We start from the raw sequence: 21,345 nt of genomic DNA on the forward strand, positions 1-21,345 counted from the left end.
ACCAAACCACATGTGCCATAGCTTCCTTTTTCAAGACTGTTGCATATCCTGATGTCCCTCTGCCCTCTCATCCAAGTGTGAGTCCTAATGTTGAATCTTAATCTTTTGTTGTTGTTGTTGTTGTTTGGTTTTTGGGCCACACTCGTTTGACGCTTAGGGGTTTCTCCTGGCTATGTGCTCAGAAATCGCCCCTGGCTTGGGGGGACATATGGGATGCCAGGGGATCTAACCGAGGTCTGTCCTACACTAGCGCTTGCAAGGCAGACACCTTACCTCTAGCGCCACCTTCCCGGCCCTTGATGCTGTTTGTTTTTTGTTTTTGGGTCACACCCGGCAGCTCTCAGGGGTTACTCCTGGCTCTATGCTCAGAAATCGCCCCTGGCAGGTACAGGGGTACAGGTACAGGTACCACCATCCTTCAGCATGAAAGGCAAATGCCTTACCTCTATACTATCTCTCCCGCCCCAAATCTTAATCTTTTTTTTTTAAATTTAATATCTTTATTTAAGCACCTTGATTACAGACATGATTGTAGTTGGGTTTCAGTCATATAAAGAACATCCCCCTTCACCAGTGCAACATTTCCATCACCAACGACCCCATCTCCCTATTCCCCCACCATCTGTATTCAAGACAGGCTTTCTTCTTCCCTCATTCACTCACATATTCACATTGTTATGATAATTGTCAGTGCAGTTATTTCTTTAACTTCACTCACCACTCTTTGTGGTGAGCTTCATACTGTGAGCTGGCCCTTTCAGCCCTCATCTCTATTGCCTCTGGGCATTATTACAATAATGCCATTTATTTTTCTTAAAGCCCATAGATGAATGAAACTATTCTATGTCTATTTTTCTCCTTCTAACTTATTTCACTCAGCATAATAGATTCCATGTACATTCATGTATAGGAAAATTTCATGACTTCATCTCTTCTGATGACTGCATAATATTCCATTGTGTAGATGTACCACAGTTTCTTTAGCCATTCATCTGTTGGAGGGCATCTTGGTTGTTTCCAGAGTTCAGCTATTGTAAATGGTGCTACAATGAATAAAGGTATGAAGAAGGGATTTTTTTTGTTAAGGTTCTAAGAAGATCTGTCCCAACACTTCTCTGAGGAAGACCAAAACTAGGTTTATTCATAAAGCTTTAATTATGAGGCACTCGTCTATTATTTATTTATTTATTTATTTATTTATTTATTTATTTATTTATTTATTTTTAAGTTTTTATTGAGACCAATGTGATTACAGTCTTTCAAAGTTGTATTTCAGTTATTTATTTATTTTAAAGATAGATTTAAACATATATATACAAATATACATATATAATACATATATTTAATAACATATAATATAATAATATCATATTTACTTTTATATAATAATATGCTATAATATATTATATACAATAATATAAAATATATTATTATATACTAATTATAATAATATACATACATAACATTTATAGATAGATATAAACATATGCATAGATTATTATACAAATATGAGGACATGTTTTTACATTTTACAAGAAATTATATATTGATATAAGATACATAAAGAATGTATGGGAGCACCAAGATCTCTAGATACAGAGGTCTGATTTTACCATCCATGACGAAGCAGAAGTCTTCCATACACCACAAAAGCACTGAGGGGAGAGTAAATGATCATGCAAGGAGTCTATAGTTAATCCCATGACAGTATACTTCAGGGGTGGAGAAACCCTATATCTCCTAGGCCAAGAGAATTCTCTGTATAATATCCCCAATAGTTACTGTGCCTATGTAGGGAGAAAAAGAAAAAAGAAGCACAAAATAATCATTTTTCCACATATTATTTATTGATTGATCGACTTTTTTGATGTCCTTATTTTGGTGTAGATATTGAAGTTGATGTCTCCATTTTTATTTTATTTTATCTTATCTTTCTCTTTATTTTTGCACTCCGGCATGATTTGATTTCAGAATCGAGACTATTGTGTGGTGCTTGTCTTTATTGCTGTAGGGCTCACTGGATATTTAATTTGACATTTCTTTCTGTATTGTTGTGGTGCTTCAATGACCTTTTTCATATCCTCTTTCAAACTGAGGTTGATAGCCTCTTGAAGGACTCTGCCCATTTTTTAGCATATTTGATTTATTTTATTTTATTTTTCTTATTTCTTACCCCCATTCTATTGCTTTTCTTTCACTCAAACAAAACCACATAACTTGATTTATCTAGCTCAGCCTCTCAAATAGAGGAAGAAACAAGGGAGGGCACCAGGACCAAACAGATATATGATCACTAATAGTAGCTAGACAAAGAGGGGACCACCTACTCTAACAGCCCAGGGGGGTGATGGTGGGGGATATGGGTTGCAGAAAGGGAACAGGAATGGGGGAGGACAAATTTGATGATGGGTATTCCCCTGATTCAATGTTAATATGTACCTAAAATACTACTGTGAAAGATATGTAAGTCATTATGATCTAAATAAAAATTAAAAATAAAAGAATGTACTGGAGCAATAATACAGTGGATAAGGAATTTGCCCTGCATGCAGCCAACCTGGGTCTGATTTCTGGCCCCAGTACTTCATATATTTCTCCCAGCTACACTAACAGTAATACCCGAGCAAAAAGCCAGGATTATTCCCTGAGCATAGTGTGATGTTGCAACAGAAAGAGAGAAATTGAGACAGTAGAAGGAAAGAAATAAGGAAATGAAGAGAAGAGAAGGAAGATGCAATTTATCTTTTAGATAATGTTTTAATTTTCAGTTTTATGTTTGCATACAATAAGCTGAAATTGGTGGTGGTAGGAGATGGGGGGAAAGGAGGGAGGGAGGGAGGGGGAGAGAGAGAGAGTGTGTGTGTGTGTGTGTGTGAGAGAGAGAGAGAGAGAGAGAGAGAGAGAAGAGAGAGAGAGAGAGAGAGAGAGAGAGAAGAGAGAAGAGAGAGAGAGAGAGAGAGAGAGAGACCCAGATAAATGCTTGGGAGATTAGGTCTGTTAAAAGTCTTCATGAGCACCTTTAGGAGCCTACCAGTCCCACAAGAAGCTGCCAGATTGCTCCTGAGTAGTACTAAGGTGATGTGATCTACATAGCACAGGGATTTATTCCTTCATCTGAGTCAGTCTTCATTCACCTCTTCCAGGCTCCCACATTTGTCACTTACCCTTGCAGGAGGAAACAAATAGTAAAGTAATATAACTTTTTTTGGGTCACACACATCAGTGCTCCAGACTAATTCCTGCTTTTGTACTTAGGGATCACATCTGGTGGGCTGGAAGGGAGAATCATAGGGAAAGCCCAAGATTGAACCTAAGTTGGCTACATGCAAGGCAAGTAACCCTATTTGCTGTACTACCTCTCTGACCCCTAAAGTAAAATAAGTTTTTTCAGGAAAGATAAAGAGAGAGGGAAGGAAGGGAGAGAAACAGATAGACAGAGAATGAGAGTATGTAAGAGAGTGAGGGGGCAAAGAGAGGAAGGGAGAGAAAAAGAGAGAAAGAGGAAGACAGACAGGGAGAGAGAGAAAGACAGAGATAAAAAGAGACAGAGATAGAGAAAGACACACAGACAGACACAGAGAGATAGAGCTAGAGATAGAGAGTAAGGTGATGAAATCAAGAGAACATGAGCATCTCCAGGAGAGAATGTTACTTGCTTTTGTAAAGTTGGTTTTATAGGCTTTTTCCAAACTACTCCAGCTTTCGGACTCTTATCTTGTAGTTAAGAGTCTTTGTTAGGGTGTTATTCAGAAAAAAAGGACTTAGAGCTTTTAGTGGTTTTCTTTTTTCTTTTCTTTTTTTTTAGTTTTTGGGTCACACCTGGCTCAGGGGTTACTCCTGGCTGTCTGCTCAGAAATAGCTCCTGGCAGGCACGGGGGACCATATGGGACACTGGGATTCGAACCAACCACCTTTGGTCCTGGATCGGCTGCTTGCAAGGCAAACGCCACTGTGCTATCTCTCCAGGCCCTTTAGTGGTTTTCTTTAAAAATATTTAAAAAATAAACTTTGGGGGCCGGAGAGATAACATGGAGGTAAGGTGTTTGCCTTGCATGCAGAAGGTCAGTGGTTCGAATCCCAGCATCCCATATGGTCCTCTGAGCCTGCCAGTAGTGATTTCTGAGCATAGAGCCAGGAGTAGCCCCTGAGTGCTGCTGGGTGTGACCCAAAAACCAAAAACCAAAAAGAAAAAATAATAAGCTTTGGCTTACAAAATATTTTTTGCATAATTTACTTTCACCAGTCTGACTGGCATGCTTCTAAAGATATCAGAATCACCTGCATAATGATGGCCAGCGTGCATACTCGGTAGTGTTTCTCAAAGCTCAACTCAGTGGTACTGCCCAATAGCGATGGCCAGTAGTCTTGGCCAACATGATGTTGTACTTGATTTTAGATTTTCTGAGCGCTGGGCAGTTGTTGGAGAGAATGACCAGCTTCTCCTGCCTTGCCTTGCTGGATAATTTGGCACTTACTTAGAGACCAGCAGGTACTTGCTGACTTTCATCACCAGCTAGAGCCGGGAATTTATGAACTCCAACAACTTTTTTGTCTTATTTGAGGCCACCACCTTCCAGTCTTAGGTACAGGAAAGCTCCTATCCAAAGCAGCCACCAAGATTCTACTTCCAAATTCTTATTTTAGGACTTTCTGTTTCCTAAACCCCCACCCCCCCTTTTTTTTCTTTAACTGAAGGGGTTAAGCCTTATCCAGGCAAACACTGGCACCAGAGGGTTTTTTTTTTTGGCACCAGAGTCTTTTTTTTTTTTTTTGGTTTTTGGGCCACACCCAGCAGTGCTCAGGGGTTACTCCTGGCTGTCTGCTCAGAAATAGCTCCTGGCAGGCACGGGGGACCATATGGGACACCGGGATTCGAACCAACCACCTTTGGTCCTGGATGGGCTGCTTGCAAGGCAAACGCCGCTGTGCCATCTCTCTGGGCCCGGCACCAGAGTCTTATCTCACCTCGGTTCCCGCATCTTCATTGGTGTTCAATCTTCATATTTTTGATTTTTGGACAGGATAATTTCTTTGGGTCATATCTTTTTAAAATTACTTTCTAACACTAATGCTAGGGACTATTTACTTGCTAGTCTCAAGTATGTATTTTAGCATACAAAATTTTGGGAAGGATTCTTCTAGGAAGAAGAGGAAGTTGCATCAACAGAAAACAGCTACTAAGGAAGTTACCTTGTCATGCCAGGAACTTCTTGCAACTAGGGTTATGGTGGGAAGAACAATCGTTCTCTCACAGAAGAGATTCATGGGAACAAACAAACAAAAAATAATGTGTGTAGACATAAGTGTCCTACTAAAATTTCTCACTTGTTTATGGATTGCGTCTCTGTGCCTTGGTGTATATTTTTCTAAATGTGTGTACATCTGTAGTGGCTGTATTTGTTGTTTGCTCCAGTGACACTTCCAGGCTGTTACTGGATAGAGATAGTAATTTCCCTGTTGTGTCTAGAAATGTGTTCTTGGAGTCTATCAGAGACTCTGGGAGCTTATCATTTCTCGATCCACCATGGGTATCCTGGCATTCGTGTGTAAGTCAATTCTGAAGCCAGATGTCACTTTACTGATTCCTGATTTTTAGACTAGAAAGTTGCTCTTTGACAGGCCCCAGAGGTCTCCTGCAGATAGAAACATATCCACTTGTTTATTTGGAGAATGCATTCCAGTGGTGTGAAAGGTCAGAGGTGTTTGAGAAAAGATACAAGGACTGAGATTTCCGGGGAGGGCATGTGGAAGCAAATGGTGTGTAGTTAGTTTGTTTGGAGGCCAATTACTATGTCTAACTTTAATGGAGCTCCCAATATGTGTACATTTATGGGGATATAGAGATGATGAGAATGAGATCTTACACTCAACGATATTAACGTTTATGAAAGGAGATAAACTTGGTACATCTTATTTATTTGGAATGTTATTCATATCTGAATTTGTATTTCAATCATCCCCAAAGTAGGACAAATTTTTTCTAAAACTAAACAATAATTTTGAAGCTTGTTTTGTGAAAAATATGCAACCTTTCCATGGGGTTACAAATAGGCTTGTGTCTACCTTGACTTGGTTTTACAGAGAAATCCTTTAAGAAACTTATTGTAGGATACAGACAACCACAAGAAGGCGCCATATACTTCTTAGTAAATGTCACTGTCATGGTCACTAAGGCAATGAAGAAACTTAAGCAGAACTAACACTTGAAGATAAATGAAAACAAAAACACAAATTATCAGAACCTGTGAGATACAGCAAAAGCAGAACCAAGAGAGACATTAATAGCAAACTTTGCCTTTTGAGGAAAGAAGCATCATAATTTAAACTTATACTGAAAACAACTGCAAACGAACAAATAAAGCTACCATTAGTAAAAGGAAGAAAATAAAAAAGAAAATCAGAGCACAAGTAAATGAAAAAAGAAAACATAACAAGCAGTCCCAAAGATAAATAAACAAATGATATTGTAGGTAAATGAAATTGACAAATCTCTGAGTAGGTTTAAAAAATATTGATAAGGGGCTGAAGAGATAGCATGGAGGTAAGGCGTTTATCTTTCTTGCAGAAGGTCATCGGTTCGAATCCCGGCGTCCCATATGGTCCCCCTTGCCTGCCAGGAGCGATTTCTGAGCACGGAGCCAGGAAAAACCCCTGAGCACTGCCAGGTGTGACCCAAAAACCACAAAAAAAATATTGATAAGCAGAGTCAGAAACAAGGTAGGTGACATTACAACTGATGCTAGAGAAACTATAAGACCTGTAAGAAACTACAACGAAGAACTATATGTAAGTATATTTGATAATCTAGAAGAAGTAAATTTTAGGAAAAATACATCCTACTCAAAATTAAAAAAAGAAGAACTAAAAAACATCTATGGAAATTAAAACAATGAAAACTCCTACTCTAAACAAAAGTTTTGGTTTAGATGGTTTCACCAATAAATTTTTGTAGATATATTCAAAGATGAATTTAAACCTATTCTGTAGGCTCTTCAAAAATTTTGTACAATGCTAACATTATCCTGCTGCTAAAACAAGGATATCATACAAAAGAAAAACACTAGTAAATCAAATCTAACAAATGATGAGCAAAATATAAATCACAGCCAAGTAGAATTTATTCTAGGGATGGGATTATATGCAAATCAGTAAAAGGCAGTCCTCTGATTATTCTGATAGATGTTAAGACAGCATTTGACAAGATTGAGCATCTATTTGTGATAAAAAAATTCAATAAAATAATGAAGGCTCATACCTCAGCATAATAAAAGCTATGAACCCACAACTAATGTATTCAGTGCAAAAAAAGGGGCTTTAAATTTTTTATTTAAACCATTGTGATTTGCAAAATTATTCATAGCTGGGTTTTAGACATACCATGGTTCAGGACCCATTCCACCACTAGTGTTAACCTTCCTCCTCCAAAGTACCCAATTGCATCCTATACCATCACCTCCCACCCCAACCTCCTAGAATAAGAGGTCTGTTTTTTAATTTTGGTAGTTAGACTTTGGGTCTTATGATCTTATTGTTGTTAATTCTGGCTTTGATATTTAGTTCTGTCCTTTCTTAACACCACCGATGCACCTGTAACCCCTTATCCCTTGTCCCTGTCCTTTTATATTTGTCTTTCTCTTCCTCTACTTGGTTTCTTTCCTTCTCCCTATACTCTGGGGGTTTTCAACAAAACCCTCCAAAGGGCTTTTTTTCTTTAAAAGCAGAAATAAGACAAACTTATGTACTATTAATATTTATATTTAACATAGTATTGAAAGTCTTAACCAAAAAATTAGACAATAAAAGTAAAAGGACCTGCAGTTTATTAAGTAAACCAAACTTTCCCCTGTGGGACTCAGTGTATAATGGTTACCAACAACCTCTTCTATAGTGTTTGCTGCTTGTTTCTTGTCTTTAAGGGACTTTGGAGACAGTAATTTGTGGTAGACATTCATATTTTTCTTCTTGCTGGCCCCAATCCAAACAGGTATGTGGAGAGTAATTTTGGAAAGTTCCATGCTACAGTGACCATGGTCCACATTGGCCATCTCATCAAGTCCATCAACACCAAACTCCAGAATAAGGACCATGTGACTGAAGTTTTGCTCAGGGCTAAGTTCAAGTTATCTGGCCTCCAGAAGATCTATATTTCCAAGAAATGGGACTCTACCAATAACTTTGTGAATAAATTTGAAGACACAATGGCTTATATGTGACTGTGGGGTCAAATATATCCCTAATTGTGGACCTCTGGTCGAGTCTGTATTCCAGAGACCTTTAGAGCTGCTCCTCTTGAGTCCCTGTTCCCCAATTCATTGTACCTCATTCCATCTCACTTCATTAGATCTACAAAAACAAACCCTCAAAAAACTAGCACAGAGAATTAATATAAAGATCAAGGCACTTGTATTTCATATGGATGGCACTGGTTTAATTATCTACCAGGATATATTGTACCCCAAACAGCAAGGTTAGTGAATTTCTTAACTCATTTAATGAAATGTACATTTCTGTGTGCAAACTTCATCTGCTTGTCATTATCTGAACGCCGTCCAGGCGCTCGTTTTATTCCTTTACTCCCTCACTCCCATCTCTTGTTACCCCACATTTAACCATTTTCTGTACTAATGATTTTTGTTTTGGCCAAGGTGAATTACATATCTTTCACAGTAATTTTTGGGTGGAGTCTGAAGCTTCAGCAGGCAACGCGTCTGCTTTAGGTTCCATGCTGTAGGCTTTTTGGTCAAGATAAGGTGAAGATGCAGCCTCGGCTGCCCTCACAGTCTTCTCTATCCTTCCTCCTCATCCCCAGGGTTATTCCTGGACACCTGCTCAGGGTACAAGCAAGTGGGTTCCAGTGAGGTGCAATTTAAAAGAGACCCCAGGCTCCCTTGTTCCTGCAAGGGGCTGGGAGGGAAGTGCTGAACTTTCAATTTCCAGCAATTAGGAAGCAAAAGCCTCTCGGAGAGTCGGAAGCTTCAGCAGGCAACAAGGGGAGGACAGGGCTCCATGCTCTCTTCACTTGTCCAATCACAGACCAAAGTGGTGTCTCGGAAACACTCCATCCCTCTTGACTATTTCTAAAACATAAAAGGGTCACATGTATCTCCTTTGTATATCTCAGATGTATTTCCTTAACATCTATAACTCTTTTCGAATATCCTCATATAATGACAATTTTGCCCACTGGATTTGTTGTTTGATTGTTTGATTTTCCCCCTTTGAGATCTGTTTTATAAGCAATACTGGTAGAAGAGTATCTCTGTATAGATTTCATGTTTGTACCAAGTTATGGGGAATGTTGGACTTTATTCGTCAGCCCCCAGATGCACCAACAATATCTTGTGGCATTGCTTCTCTTTTGCATAGGCACATTAAAATGGGAAAATAATACATATGCAAACAAGTTCTTATCTAGTAGAGATGGGAACACAAATTTGGTAATGTAATTAGGCCTTTTACCCTGAACATTGGCATAATGATTTGGCTCAGGCCTCAGAAGAATGGACATCGCCCACACACACCTGAACAATGGATACCATCTATGGAAACAACCACAATTGTCTATAACATTACAGGATCCAAGCCTCTACCAGGGAAGACCTACCACTGCTTTGGCATTGACTTACTCCAAAGAGTGCTCCCAACACCCAGACAACTCAGCAACAGTCTGCATGCAGGGTAGATCGCTCCGCATTTAATGGGATGCTGAAACTAGAGGATGCTCCACATCAGCCTGACATCGATGAAAGAAATGCACAGAATCCAGTCTTTAAATATAAGAATCTGATACCAACAATAGCTAAAGTGTGAAAAAATTTCACCGGGACCTTGAGAATGACTGGAGTTGGAAGGACTGGTCTGCCTGGAACCCAGAGTCTGTTTTATGCCAATAAACTTCTGGGGTGAGGCCTTTTTGTAATCAGGTCAAGGATTTTTTTTTTTCCATTTTCCCCATTTTTCTGGCCCTGTGCAAACAACAGCGATTGCCACTATCACACCTTTAATATATATTTTTACTCTTATCCTTTAAGGAAAAAAAATACAACTTACTGAACTTAAAAAACAAATAACTGTAGTAGAATGCCTATCTCGAATACAGGCAGGGGATGGGAAGGGGGGGGGGGGTAATGTTACACTGGTGAAGGGGGGTGTTCTGGTTATGACTGTAACCCAAATATGATCATGTTACTTAAATAAAAATATATTAAAAAATAAAGGCATTACTGTTGAATTAGGGGTCCAGTTTATTATGACCTTAACTAATTTTTCCCTTTACTACCAATTAGGTTACATTTTGAAGTTTTAGGACATAGGGCTTTGAAGGACTCAATTCAATCTCAAACATGTGCAACTACTGAATGTGAAATGCTGTCTCCCCACTGCTGACTCTAAAATGATCCTTTTCCTGAAGACAACCTGCTTTCTCTCTATTTTCTAAACAGGGTTCTCATACATGGAGAATGTATAATTGTGAAAGGAGCAAGGAGCAAGGATAGTGTTCAATTAGTAAACAGTGTAGGTTTATTGTCTCTACTCTCAGGATTGAGTGAAGAAATCAGATAAAGTGACAGACAGTCTGAATCAATCAATATAATATTTGGAGCAGATATTTATGCTCAGAATTTAGGGACTAGGCTTCAGGATAATTGTCAATTCCCATTTTTCTTTTTATCTATTTATTTATTTTTCATTTTTATTGTGGCTGAAGTGAATTACAAATCTTTCACAGTAATATTTAAGGTACATAGTGACAATGAATCAGGGGCATTTTCACCACCAGATGTCCTCCCTTTACCCCTGTTCCCAGCTTGCATCCCATATCTCCCTCCTTTACCCCCCAGAATAGTAGTGTAATTGGTCCCCACTTGTACAGCTTGCTGTGGATTAGGTATCAATTCTGTTGTTGTTGACTTTGGAATTGATATTCAGGTCTGATAATTTTTTATTTCCACTAGATATTCATGCGAGTGTTTGTGGTACCATTCATTCCCCCCCTCAAATTATGAGGCTGAACAAGATGTGGTTCTGTTGGAGATATAGAAAAAGAAAAAGAAAAAGGAAAAGAAGAACAAAAACACTCCCCCAAACTAGGAGGGTTCCTTCTAGGTGTTATAAATATAAATTTAGAAGAGGAAAGGGAAAGAAAAGAAAAAGGTAACAAAACAAACAAACAAAAAAAACCCAATAACAAATAACAGCAAAGCAATAACAAGAAAAATAAAAAAAAACTAACATAAAAACAAAACAAACAAAAAACCAAAGCCAGCAACTACAAAAAAGAGATAACAAAACAAAACAAAAACAGTAAATAAACCCCAACCAACAACTACAGAAAAAGGTTTCTTCTTCTTCTTCTTCTTCTTCTTCTTCTTCTTCTTCTTCTTCTTCTTCTTCTTCTTCTTCTTCTTCTTCTTCTTCTTCTTCTTCTTCTTCTTCTTCTTCTTCTCTTCTTCTTCTTCTTCTCTTCTCCTCCTCCTCCTCTTCCTCCTCCTCCTCCTTTTTCTTCTCCTCCTTTTTCTTCTCCTTCTCCTCCTCCTCCTTCTTCTTCCTCTCCTCTCCTCCTCCTCCTCCTCCTTCTTGCAAAGGCATAGTAAGTATTGGGGAAGTTAGAAAGGAAATTCCCTTGGCCTAAGAGTTTTGGGTTTTTCCGCCCTTGAAGCATACTGTCATGAGAACCACTACAGGCTCTGTACATGCTCTTTTTCTCTCCCCAAGATCTTTTTATGGTGCCAGACATCTTTCCACTCAGTTGTGGATGATATAATCAGGCCTCTCTAACTTGATATCTTGGTATTTACACAGGTCATAGGATGAAGCCTAGGAATAGTCTTTCTTTATGGTTCTAGAAATTCTGTTCCATCACTGTTGTTGTAATTAGACTTTTATATGTCAATTCCCATTTTTCTGAAGAGAATGTACAAAATGTTATTGAGGACCTTGAACTGAGGGATAATAACATGGATAATTGTGATGAGTTCCATTTAAAAATATAGTTACTTTATTTGAAAACTGTGATTACAAAATTGTTTATGGTTAAGTTTTAGTCATAGAATGTACACTAGCCTTCTCCAGTGCACATTTCTCATCACCAATGTCATTAGTTTGCTTCCCACTCACCCTCCCCTGCCTGTCTTGGAGGCAGGCATATTAACTCTATCTCTTGTTTCTTTTTTGACATTGTGGTTTGCACTATTGCTAATGAATGGGGTACCATGAATAATCATTTTCTCCACTTTCAGCACCTAGTTCTTGTTCAGAGTGATCAGTTTCAATACAGTTCTATCACAGTGGACTCTTCACTCCCTTAGCTATATTCACCACTCTTTTTGACAAGCTTCCTACCATGAACTGGTCCTCCTGATCCTATTATCTCTGGATATTATTATCATGCTATCTATTATTTTTTATTTTTGTTTATGGGCCATATCTGGTGGTACTGCACTCAGAAATTGCTCCTGGAAGGCTCAGGGGACCATATGAAATGTCAGGGATTGAACTGGGGTCTGTCCTGGGTTGGCTGTGTGCAAGGCAAATGCCCTACTGCTGCGCTATTGCTCTCGCCTATTATTTTTCTTATACCCCACTAATGAGTGAAATTATTTTATATCTCTCCCTCTGACTCATTTTAATCAGCTCAATAATTTTCATATCCATCCAGGTATAAGAAAATTTTATGAATTTATTTTTCTAACAGCTGAATATTCCTAACAGCTGCATAGTATTCCATTGTGTAGACATAACAGTTTCTTTAGCCACTTAAATGTTCTTGAGCATTTGGATTGTTTCCAGATTGTGGCTATTGTAAATAGTGCTGCAAAAAATATAGAGATACAGAGGGCTTTTCTGCATAGTGATTTTGGGAGTATATCCCTAAGAGTGGTATTGCTGGATTATATGAAACCTAATTTATAGCTTTTTGAGGAATATTCATATTTTTTCCAAAAAGGCTGTGTCAGTCTACATTCTAACCAGCAGTGAATAAGTCTTTTCTCCCCTCATCCATGCCAGTAGATGTTGTTACTCTTTGTGATGTGTGCCATTGTCTGTTGTGAAATGATAATTCATTGTTATTTTGGTTTGCATCTCCCCTGATGATTAGTGATATGGAACATATTTTTATGTTCCTTTTGCCCATCTGTATTTTTCCTTTCAGGAAATATTTATTCAATCTCCTTATTCTTTGGATGGGGTTAGATATTTTTTCTAAAGAAAAAATAATTATTTTTCCTGATTTCTTTGTTTTTTTTTTTTTTACTCCTTACTTTCTTCATGTAAATTCCTTGTTAATTGCTGCTAGTTTTTTTTTTTTTTGTTTGTTTGTTTTGTTTTTGGGTCACACCTGACAGTGCTCAGGGGTTACTCCTTGCTTTATGCTCGTAAATCACTCCTGGCAGGCTCAGGGGACCATACGGGATTTGAACCAATGACCTTCTGCATGAAAGGCAAATGCCTTACCTCCATGCTATCTTTCCGGCCCCAACTGCTGCCAGTCTTAAGGGATACTGGGATTATCTCCTAGTATGACACAAATTCTTCTAGATAGCAATTTTTCAGTTGTAGCCCAATTAAATTTAGCTACAACAAATTTGTTGATTTGAGCAAAGTTAATGTGATTTTTATTTTAGAATGGGTGTCAGAATCTCAATATACATAATTTGTTCTAGGTTCCAGAACAAGAAACTATTTGGTATAAACTCTAGGAGACAGACATTATACATGAGAATGTATAATGTATTATCAGAAATGCATCACCAATGTATGGTATGAGGAGATGAGATCTTTGGAATGTAAAGAGGATAGAACTCTTTTTAATCACAGGATCAATGTTTTTTTTTATTAAAGAGACCCTAGAAATTTTCATCTCCTACTTTTGCCCTGTAAAGATATAAGAAGTTATCAGTTTGACATACTAAAAAGGGTTTGTTTTTTTTTTGCCAGAACATGACTGTACAGAACACTAATCTCAGCCAGCTAATTACCAGAGCTGTGTGAAATACATTTTTATTGTTAAACGTACTCACCCTACTGTCATTTCTTGTAGTAGCTAGAATGGACTGAGATAAGACCTCTGGGAAGATAGGTTCTATAAGAGGGTAGATTGGGTAAGGTTTGGGCAAGGCAAGGGAGCATAAGGCATCATGTCAGAAAAAAGTAGGGTCTTGAAATCAGGAATTTGCAGAAATAACATTCTGAAGGAAGAAGATTATTGGGGGTTGGTAATTGACTCAACAGGGATATATAGAAAAGCATATATGGGGGGCTGGAGAGATAGTATGGAGGTAAGGCATTTGCCTTTCATACAGAAGAATGGTGGTTCGAATCCCAGCATCCCATATGGTCCTCTGTGCCTGTCAGGGAGTGATTTCTGAGCATACAGCCAGGAGTAACCCCTGAGCGCTGCCAGGTGTGGCCCAAAACCAAAAAAAAAAAAAAAAAGCATATATGGGATAGTGTGGGACATGGGAAGAATTAAATTGATATGGATGATACATGAAGAAGAATAATCGAAATATGAAGAAAGAATAATCAAAAATAGTTTGGAAATTGGAGTGTGAATCTGCAGTGGAGACCTTGCTAAGAAGTTGGGAGTTATTTGTGGCTGACATCTTCAGGGAGCTTTGCAGCCAGGCCAGGCCTCCTAACCCCTGTGCCTCTATACTTCTGGCAGTCATGCCCATGAGCCAGAGCCTTCCACTTATGTTTGCATAAGTGGCCAATGCCTTAGACTCATGTTATTCTTTAAAGAGAGACTCAACTAGTAGGAAAAACTTATGGACATACCAGCCTCACAACTGATTGTACTGAGGGTTTTTGAAAGGTCACTATGAAGTGCCATTGTCACCATATGAGCTCATCAGCCAGTGCTGCAAATCCTCAAATTTGTGAACTCCATAATTTTAATTCTGATTTCCCAGTAGAAATAACCAAACTATTAAGTAAATTATCCCTACTTACCAGACTTTTGGGGAGGTTGAGAAACTGTTAACCAGTGTGGAGGAGATGTTACATTGGTGGTGGAATATTGAGGTTCAGAAATAGCTGTATTATGATCAACTTTGTAAACCACAATATCTCAAATAAAAAAATAATTAAAGAAACAATTTGGAAGTTATGGGAAGTGTTTGTGAAGGAAGTATTATTGCTACTTAGGATGTTTCCTTTCTCAGTCTTTTATTCATCTTTTTATTTACAATAGTCTCTCTCCCATATCCCTACTGGTCTCTCCCGAAAGTTATTCTGTTTGCTCCTACCCTACTCAAATCTATGCTACTCCAACATCACCAGGAACAGGACCCAAATTTTCTCTTGCCAGAATTCTTCTCTCAGCCTTAATACCACTGATTATGTCATCCTGCATTTTTCCTGATGAAAATATTTTCATATGTAGGATGGACATCTTTATATAGTCTTTGAGATTAAAAGATGTCTTTTCATCTTTTCTCCCCATTTTTCATGAGGTTTTATTATTGTTGGGCTTCAAGAGTGTTTTCTGCTTTTTAGATATTAATTTTTTGTCTGATGGTATGTGAATATTTTCTTCCAACCTAAGGGGTACTTTTTAATTTTGGGTATAATTTCTTTAATGGAGCAAAAGCTTTTTAGTTTGATGTAGTCCTATTTGTTTATCTTATTTAACTAATTAATTTTTTCACCAGTGGGTTTGTATCATTGAAAACTCCTCTGTGTACTTCTTTGTGTACCCTTTGAGATAAATTTATTTTACTGTAAGTAGCTATTCAATTTTCTAAACACCATTTGTTAAAGAATCTTTCCTTGGCACACTTCATGCTCTTAGCCCCTTTGTGATGAATTAACTGCCCAATACATCTGAGGATTTTTCTCTGAGCTTTCAATTCTAATCCATTGATGTGAGAGTATGTCTTGGTTTTATACACAGTGCCATGTGGTTTTAATTATGATGACTTTGTAGCAAAGATTAAAAGGAAATATGATGCCTCTCATTTATTTTTCTCAGAATTGCTTTGGTTATTATAAGAGTTTTATGGTTCCATACAACTTTTAGAAGTATTTGTTCTATTTTCTGAAGAATGCCATATGAATTTTGATGGAAATTATTTTCATCTGTAAATTACTTTGAGGAAGATGGTCTTTTATTTGTGACCTTCGAAGCAGTGCTTGGTCAACCAGATCAGTGATTCAATGCAAAGGTCTGAGGATGTAGTCTTACATGGTCCTATGGTGCTGAGGATAACTTGGACCACTTTGGCAGTGCTCTAATCATTTTACCATTTTTTGTCTCTAAGTGACATTTTTTTTTCCGGTCACACCAGGCAGCGCTCAGGGGTTACTCCTGGCTCTCTGCTCAGAAATCACTCCTGGCAGGCTCAGGGGACCATATGGGATGCTGGGATTCGAACCACCGTCCTTCTGCATAAAAGGCAAATGCCTCACCTCCATGCTATCTCTCCAGCCCCACCTAAGTGACATTTTAACATTTTTTCCAGTTCATGAACAAAGTCTATGCTCCATTTCCTTCCGTAATTTTTAATTTCCTTAAGAAGCAATGTATTATTTTTTATCAAATATACATGATTAAATTGATTCCTAAATAGCTGAGTTTGGGACACAATTATAAAAGAAATAGTTTTTAGAATTTCCCTTTTTTAACATAGTTGTTTATGTATAAGAATGTAAGAGATTTCTGTGTATTGCTTATATAGCTACTACTTTATTGCATAAGTTTTGTTTCTAGTTTTTTTAGTGGGGTTTTTAGAGTTTTCTATGTACAATATAGTGTTACCTGCAGACAGTGATAGTTTGACTGCTTTATTGATTTTAATTTATTTGATTTCTCTTTCTTGTAATTTCTGTGGAAAAGATTTCCAATACTATGTTGAATAGTAGTAGTGAAAATAGATATCTTTGTTTTGTGCCTGACGTTGGAGGAAAGGTTTTCAGATTTTTTATTTTAAGGAAAATGTTAGCTGTGAGTTTGTGGTGACAAATTTTTCAGATAGTAAAATTTTATGTTGATGTTCAGAGAGCTTATTGTTCTGGCTTAGTTCTCTATAGCACTAATTGCTAAACAGAAGAGAAAACTCTTAAGAGAAACAGGAGTCACTGGAGAAGTGAGGGGTGGAGAAGGATACTGCATACTAAATATTTTTGTTTGTTTTTGGACTTTACACTTGGATCTACATTCAGGGATCAATTCTGGAAGACTCAAGGAACCATATAGGGTCCTGGGATCAAACCCAGATTGGTGGAATGAAACACAAAAACCTTATACACTATATTATCTCTAATTTTAATTGATAAGTTTTTAATTGAACCATCATGAGATACATGGTTACAAAGTTGTTCATGTCCGAGTTTCAGTCATACAATGTTCTAAAACCTATCCCTTTACCAGTGCAAATTGCAAATTTCCCACCACCAATACCTGTTCTCTCCTGCTCCCCCCCTGCCCGCCTCTATGGCAGACATTCGTTTTTTTTCTCTCTCTCTCTTTCAATACTATTACTAAAGAGGTGTTATGTATATTACTTTACTCTCAGTACCCAGTTCTTTTTTGTTTGTTTGTTTGTTTCTGGATCACACCCTATGGTGCTCTGGGGTTACTCCTGGCTCTGCACTCAGAAGTCACTCCTGCAGGCAAGAGGGACCATATGGGATACCGGGATTCCAACCATCTCTGTTTGAATCAGCTATGTGCAAGACAAATGCCCTACCTCTGTGCTAATTATCAGGCCCTGTAGTACACAGTTCTTGTCCAGAACCGGATGCTCATGTTCAGCTTTCTAAATTTTGATTTTTCATTTGCTTGGTGCTAGATCTCAGTTGGCCCAAGCAATGATGACTGATTCTTTAGGTCTGGTCTGGATATTGCAATTAACTTCATCTCATGGCTGCTCTAAAAATTTGTGTGGAAAAGAGAGTTTCAGGTGGTTTTTTGTTTTCACATAAAAGTGCCCTAGGTGCATTTTTTCATAATATTGAGATGAATTGGTGGAATAAAAAAAAAAGATAAGCTCATTGGTGGAAAATCTTGGGCACCTTCATGATAGTGCAATGTGATAACTAAATAAAAACAAAATAAAAATAAAATCAGAACAATCTTATAGCCATAGTGTTTAAATAAGGTAATTAATAAAAATAAATATTATTATTTAACTTAAAAAAGACTATTTGATCGCTACTGCGACTTTTTTATATTAAAGAAAAAGTATTTTTAAAATTTTTTTTTTTTTTTTTTTTTGGTTTTTGGGCCACACCCGGCGGTGCTCAGGGGTTACTCCTGGCTATCTGCTCAGAAATAGCTCCTGGCAGGCACGGGGACCATATGGGACACCGGGATTCGAACCAACCACCTTTGGTCCTGGATTGGCTGCTTGCAAGGCAGACGCCGCTGTGCTATCTCTCCGGGCTCAATCTTTTATTTTTTGATATAAAAAATAAACAACTAGGTAAATGTGTTTAACCAGCTATAGACCTGTGTATTGTAAATATACTTTGGCCTAGAAGGCTGATTGTTCCCAGCTGCCATTTCGTGATGTCTCTTGTTTTCCTTGTCTAAAAACTATGTGCTACTTATGGTCGGATGTGTCTTAAAGAACAAAATATGCAGTAAGTAACTATGACCCAGGAGCTTGTATATATCATCGGATGGTTCCCACTTGGTTCCTTGCGAAGCCGAGTAGTGAGTGCAGGTAATGCAGATTAATGGCATACCACAGGGATCTCATTTTAATTTTGTAATTTGTTATTTTTGTTTTTTTTTTATCTCTTATCTTTTAAAATAAAAGCACTTAGCAAAAATCAGAAATAAAATAAAAATCAAAATATTAATGTTATTGTAAATGTTATGTTACCTAAACTACAACAATAATAAAAACATTCTAAAGTAGCTTTTCTCTCCTCAAGTAAGGCCTCCTGGTAAGGCCAACATAAACTTTAAAATTGCCAGGCCTGGTTTTTCCACTCAGAACCTAGCCACTTACTAAGTGTTCCTGCATTAATTCAATGTATTCCTCTTCATCTATAGGCCATCATTAGTTGCATAAAAATCTCAAATATGTAATCTCACAGAGAGTTAATTAGTGAAGACCTCACTTTAACTCAGTTTCTATTCCCCAAGTCTGAAAGAATCAGTTAGTTTACCTAACACCTAACTATAGAGGGCATGAAAGATTTCACCCCTCTTTAGGACACTCCACATCATCCTGATTTCAATGTAGGATATGCAAATAAATCAGGATCTCTATCTACATACTATAGAAAACTGACACCAACAACAGCGATTGTGTGAAAATTTTTTTTACTGGGGCCACAGAGAATGACTCAGGATAGGATAACCTAGTATGCCTGGAACTTAGAGTTGGTCTTATGCCCAAAAACTTCAGAGGTAAGGTCTCCTTGTATTTAGGCCAAGGCTTTTCCTTTTTGTTTCCCCCATATTTTGCTGAACCTCTATAAACAACAATGGCCACTCTCAGACCTTTTTACTGTATTTTTTAACTCTTATCCTTAAAAAAAAAGGAAGAGCTTACTAAACCTTTTGCGATTGCTTTAATGAGTTCATTGGTGATGCAATAATTTTCACAAACATACTTGCTCCTAAACTTTTATTTTTTCCTTTCTCTTCCATTTCTTTAGTTTTCTTTCTATATTCTATATTTTTTTAATAACTTTGCTTTTGGTATCTTGAAACAAATGTATCATGATCAGTTATGTCAACTATGTGATGCACTTTCTTGAAATAAATTTATTAAAAATATTTCAACCCTCTTTAATGGTACATGTATTAAATTTCTCTTTAATGCTTTATGTATATTTATTCTCTGAAAAATGTACCCCCTGAATGTCACCGGATGTGTCCCAAAATATAAAAATAAAATAAAATATTTTTTTATTTAAAAAAAAATGGGCCTTGGGGCCGGGAGGTGGCGCTAGAGGTAAGGTGCCTGCCTTACCTGCGCTAGCCTTGGACGGACCGCGGTTCGATCCCCCGGCATCCCATATGGTCCCCCAAGCCAGGAGCGTCTTCTGAGCACATAGCCAGGAGTAACCCCTGAGCGTCACCGGGTGTGGCCCAAAAACCAAAAAAAAAAAAAAAAAAAAAAAAAGAAATGTAGAATGTGTTCAAAAAAAAAAAAAAAGAAATGTAGAATGTGTTAAAAAAAAATGGGCCTTTTAAGTAGGTGAGCTAGGAAGAGGAAACTTGGTAACATTGGTAGAAAGATACTGACATTGGTGGTGGGATTGGGTTTGGAACATTGTATGAAATGCTATTGTTGACAGATTCGTAAGTCACAGTGTCTATTTTTTAAAAAATAATTTTTTTCAGCCTTCAATAAACCTCCACAGCCCCCATTCATGATAAAAACTCTCAACAAAATGGGAATTCAATAAACTTTTCTTAAAATAATGAAATTAATTTACTACAAGCCCAAAGCAAAGATTATTCTCAATGGGGAAAAGATAAAAGATCAGGCACAAGACGAAGCTACCACTCTCACTACTTCTATTCGATATAGTACTGGAAGTAGTTGCCTTAAAAATTATTACTACTATTTTAGTTTTTGGGTCATACCTGTTAATGCCAGGAGTTATTACTCCTAGCTTTGCTAGGAATCATTGCTGAGTGGTTCAGAGGAAAATCTGAAGTGTGGGGGATTGAACACAGGTTGGCAGTGTGCAATACAAGCTCTCTATCTGCTGTTTTATCTCCATGGCCTTTAAGCAAGAAAAAAAGATTTTAAGGGAATCTAGATAGGAAAGTAAAAAAATCCAGTTCTCACTATTTGAGAATGATATCATACTATATTTATAATACCTAAGGACTAGATGAGAAAGCTTCTAGAACAATGAATTTGTATAATAATGTGGCAGGCTAAAAATTAATATGCAGAAGCCCAGACTATCTTATGTGCAAATAAAATAGAAAATAAAATTCAAAAAGCAATCCATTTACAACTGTGCTTCAGAAATCAGGTTAAGCTTTAGGAATCAGCTTAACCAAAGTGATGAAAGGCCTATGTAAGAAAAATTATGATACATTACTTAAAGAAATAGAGGAAACAAACATATCCTCTGCTCATGGCTTGAGATAATTAAATAATTAGTACTCCCTAAAGCTTTATGCAGATTCAGTGCAGTCCCTAGAAATCCCATGACATTTTTCAAATAAATAGATCAGACATTTCTGAAATTTATATATAAAAGTAAAAAGAGCCAAAGCATCCTTGGGAAAAAAAGATGGGAGGAATCTCTTTTTACAACTACAAATTAGAATAGAAACAAATCCTAAGATCAATGGAGTATACTTGAAAATCTAGAAAGAGACTTTCAACATTGGGGTTCTTACATGTTTGTTAATCCCTC

General features: G+C 37.4%; 1 pseudogene; it reads left to right on the forward strand.

Annotated features, from left to right (window-relative positions):
• The first annotated feature begins 7,812 nt into the window (after positions 1–7,812).
• LOC126023078 (uncharacterized) lies at positions 7,813–7,933 on the forward strand (annotated as a pseudogene).
• Positions 7,934–21,345: the final 13,412 nt, after the last annotated feature.

The sequence above is a fragment of the Suncus etruscus genome, chromosome 11, assembly GCF_024139225.1.
Source record: "Suncus etruscus isolate mSunEtr1 chromosome 11, mSunEtr1.pri.cur, whole genome shotgun sequence".
In the NCBI taxonomy this organism is placed as follows: domain Eukaryota; kingdom Metazoa; phylum Chordata; class Mammalia; order Eulipotyphla; family Soricidae; genus Suncus; species Suncus etruscus.